The sequence below is a fragment of the Protopterus annectens genome, chromosome 3.part0 (assembly GCF_019279795.1).
Source record: "Protopterus annectens isolate FY-2018-M chromosome 3.part0, PAN1.0, whole genome shotgun sequence".
Classification (NCBI taxonomy): domain Eukaryota; kingdom Metazoa; phylum Chordata; order Ceratodontiformes; family Protopteridae; genus Protopterus; species Protopterus annectens.
In genome coordinates, this window is record NC_056731.1 from 220,636,777 (window position 1) to 220,641,776 (window position 5,000).

A 5,000-nucleotide genomic window follows, 5' to 3' on the forward strand; every position below is an offset into this window, starting at 1 on the left:
AAGGATATAGGAAAGGTCCATAGCTGCCTATTTCTTCTACAGCAACAGCTGTGCATATACACTATATTTGCAGGTACATTTGGACTCTCAAACTCCTGGGGGAGGGATGAGGACAACATATATTCATTGTGATGCCAAATAGACCAGATTACATGTGTCCAGTGGACACATGTGCAAAATGGACAGCTATGTATGGGGTGTGATTTTGTTGTGGGAACAGATTACCCTTTTTTTATTTTTCAGGTGAGAGTGGGATGTTGGGGAGGGGTAGTAGGTATATTTGGGGAGGGAGGTTGGGTAGGTTAACAGACAAGACACATAAGATGCATATAGGGCCAGTATATGAAACATGTGGGGGGTAAACACCTTGGATGGGGAGGGGTGTTTGGAAGTCGCAAGCCCATGAGCCCCCAACTGGAAACAGTGGGACTGAGGTCCCCACCCATGGGCAGTCATCACTGCACCTTCACAGCCCTGAAGGTGGCTGTGCTGGGGGCTGTGTAGGAGTGGCAGGCTCACCCTCTAATAGCCCCAATCAGCCCTCAAGCTGGCATAGCCACTCTCAATACTCCAGATCGAGCTCCATACGCACCAGAGCCTGGACCTGTTGATGGGTGACAGGTTCCCTTCTGCACCCACACTGAGGGGGGGAGAGCCCCATCTCCTGCAGCAGTTCCTCCCAAAGGTGGCGCAGGCCCATGGAGGAGGAGGTCCCAGGCTGGCCTCCAGATGTGCTGTTGCCCAGTGCCATGGCTAGCTGAGGTGGGACAGGTAGGTCTGTTGGGACCAGCCTTCCCATACGAGCTGTGTTGTCACTGGTTTATGGCAGCTATGGGTTAGTAACAGTTAACAGCATTCAGGATTAGTTATAACAGCATGCATAGGTATTTCCATTAACCCGACACACCAGATTTAACACAGTTGCAGAGCAAGCAGAACACATGCATATATAGAACAACAGTGGCCATTACAAGACCATGCAGGTGTCATTGATGGCAACAGACCACCAATATGGGTGTATTTTAACATGACAAATGCATAGAAACAAATGTGAATATTTATAAACCATTAGGATATATGTCCCAACAAATGTTTGGAGTGTGCACATACCAGTTGAGGAGTGCCATTGGGTTATTTTGCACATATGGTAGGGGTGAGAGAGAGAGTTCATTTAACAACTGACATATCCTTGTTGTTTTCACAGCATTCCTAGTCACTGCAGTGATCTTTCCCTTACAAGTATTATTACACTACCCAATGGCCTTATATTATACACTGGTATGTTTATAGATTATGATATATGTCACCTGTGTCTTACATGCAGGCATGACAAGATGCAGGTGTTAATGCAACATATGTTGTGTACTGCTGTCATACACTTTGGGTGAGGTGCTACAATGATAGGTTTGTTTTCATATACATTCTATGACTATGTACACATTTGACTTTCAGTTATATGTCATTAACAGCTGCCTACATTTCTTGGTTCCTCACACTGCTTTTTCATGGGGACAGGGTAGGAGGCTGGTGATATGGGCCATTTATCTGGACATGCTGGACAGACTAGAACAGTTGTGGGGTATGAATATGCATACAACTGTCTATCTGAACACTCTAGCAAATTCTGTACAGTTGTTGGGTGTAATTATACATACAGCTTTCTATCTGAACATTGTAACAAAATCCATACAGTTGTGGGGTATGATTATGCATACAGCTTACTAGCACTCCCGGGATTCAAACCCCTGCTGTGTGTGACAACAAAATTATAGTTAACATCACAGTACACTGTGCCATCAGGGAATTGAAGTGAAGCTTTCTACTGTCTACTGTCTAAGTCTCCCTCACTTGTACAATATGACTGACCTCTTAGCACTTCCAACATTGTTATACCGATCTTCATACACATTTTATCTGCATACCACAGCATGGGTATCACTGCTTACTACAACAGTACTATTTATAGTATGCAACAGTTCAACTACGTATGACAGAAGAGTACGCAGAAGCACTCCAGGGGTTATACCTTTATTCACAGAATATTACACATTTATTCCTACTGGTACGACACTTTCTAAGGCTCTTATATTTATTTGTTATGACAGTACATGCAGAGAAATACTAACCTGCCTCACGACTCAGCCTTTGCAACCTAGGATCATGGGCTTGCTGGTTCACAGCCCGCTCATCTGCAGATGTCGGAGGTATACAGTGATATTTAGCCATACATATCCATAGTATACACAAGCTAGGCAATTCTTAACTACTTAGTGGAATGAGTACTTACTCAGTACTGGGGCATTAGCCATCTGCCGAGAATGCTGAATCCATTCTTCCAGTACATCCCCCCTTCACTGCTTCAGGTCAGCATGGTGGTGCCTGACCTGCTCACCAGCCCGGGGAATACCTATGGCACTGGTGAGGTCATGGGCAAGACTGTCTCAAGCCTCTGTTTTTATACTGTGAGCCCTGGTACTAGCCCTGCAGTGGATGCTCCTCATGGTGTTGTACCAGGAGCCATACCATGAGTTTTGACTCCTGGATGCCCTAGAACTGCACTCTAAAATGAGTGCCTTCACCCATATCAGCCATTCTGCCTGCAGTAGGAAGCTACAACCACTTATGGAACCTATTCCCAACTGTGTGGTTTATATACGGCCAGTTACCTGTACATTTTCATGATTGGTTGGGTTTGAAGAGGCTAAGCTATGGGCACACCTGCTTACCTAAGGTTGGCAGTGCTTATAGGGGTATAACGATAGGCAGATTGGATTGGCTCCCCTACACATTGCTTACTCTTACTAAGTTGAGCTGTGCTGCAGTTATCATTGCTTAATAGTTAATTTGCACTATATTTGCCTTCTGCAAATAATTTATTCTTCATTACAGGTTTTATATATGTCTGGTATCCATGACTGATGTGTACATACACTGTATAGGGACCTGGGACCTCTACACTTTATTACAATAACACCTCACATCTATGTTTACTGCAGTACTCCAGTTTACATATTTATGTTATGTAGCAAGTTAGACCACTTCACACTGTACATAGATTCAGTTCACATCTTTGTTTTGATTTACCTGTGGTGAGGATTAGTTTGCTGATACCTCATTCATTTGTGTTGCTATGATGGTTTAGTGGGTGGCTGCTGTGACTATAGTGTACAGGGTCCTGAGTTCAAGCCTTGCAAAAGCAGTTTATTTTGCTGCTGGGCAGGACATGCGGGTTTGCATGGGTTTGTGCGACGGTAAGCACTGCTAACCTTCGGTTACAGTTTCTTAAACCAGTTAGCTTCTACTTTGCTTAATCTGCGTACTGCCACCAACACAGGCATACACCCACTTGCTGCCACATACCCCCGCGCTACTTCATGTACATGTAGGTTTTATACATGCTTAAGTCAGGTGTACATGTCAAGTATGACTGTCCATGAAGGTCAGTGTAAGGTTAAGTGGAATTCCGGTTTAGCATTTCTGGCTAGGCTACACTCAGGTATTTGGGTTAGGTTTACATATGCCATATTTGTGTTGTAGAGTAGATGTGAATAGTGGAGATATAGGCGGGTAGGTGGAGGGGGGACATTTTAACTGTATAGTAGGCATTCGACTGATTGGTGGGGGTGTGGTAGTGTAGGTTTGCAGAGTGTTGGGATATGTATGTGAGGCAGGACAGGAGGTGTCAGTGTCAGTAGTTGGTGTAGGGGTCTAGAGTGTTGGGGGGTCGTGGACTTCACCAGGTGGTAATCCAAGTGTGCCTGGGTTTCACTTCATGTGTTTTTACATGTGTAGTTTGGGACAGCTACGGTAATACACCTGAGTTGGGGGTTCCAGATTCTGCCAATATAGTTGTGTGGAGGGTGTCACCTACTTGTGATTGTGGACATTACTACAAATGCAATAGGGGTCTGTAAGTAAGTGGTGTTATTGGGCCACACAGAGGGGCTGATAGTAGGGGACATGTCCAGGGATATGCAGGACAGCTGACGGAAAGGTCCACAGCTGGCCATTTCTTCTACAGCAACAGCTGTGTATATACCCTGCATTTGGGGGTAGGTCTGGACAATCACACCACTGGGTGGGGGTAAGGACAGCAACATAGCTCTCAACAGATCAGGGGAAAACCTCAATAGAATCAGGAACAACTCCTCAAATAATCAGGGACAATCAGGGGCATTTTCTAAATATTTGTAGTATTAACCTGAAACATTTGCAGAATGAGAGAATGTGGATTAATATAGGATTTCTGACGTGAAACGTCTATAACTCTGAATTACTATCATTATTTATTAAGGGCAATTCACCACCTTTTCTTCAGCACTCAAAAGTTTTCAGGGGGATTAAGAGGGACAGACCTAATATCGGAGTCTATATCAGGGACAATTGAGAGGTCTGGATAGAAATAATACCTTGTGATGCCAATTAGTCTGGCTTACATGCCTACAGTAAGGTGTTGCGATCAAGTGTTCTTTGGTGTAATTTAGTGGGTTTGCAACAACACATCTGGGTATACCGTCCTTTGCCATGTAAACTTGACTTTGCTGCAGTGGGACTCATACCAGGTGTGGTTGCTCGTTAGGTGTCGGCCCTGCCCAATCCACACTATTGCTTACATCTCTGGGGCGGTCCACATAGAACCACTCCAGCCAACACCTGCACAGCTAGGCCCATAATTTCATACCCATAGTTCCCAAACTGCACATCCTCTTTGGCACTCTTCTTTACTCCGGGTGCAGGTTGGGTCTGGCCACACCAGTAAACACTACCCACTCCCCACTTTGCATGATCCATCATGTATGTTGTCTCGCCCCATGGATCATCAGGCTTCCCTTACCTTGTACACCGAGAACATGTGTGCCCTGCCGTTGGATATCTGTATAATGGCTGGAAACCTGAAAATCATAGAATTTTTGGGGTGTTTCACAAGGGACATTCATGTCTTTGTTTCAAGATTAGACTTGGCGGGTCTCTCCCACTGGTAGTATCCTGCCTGTAGTCTG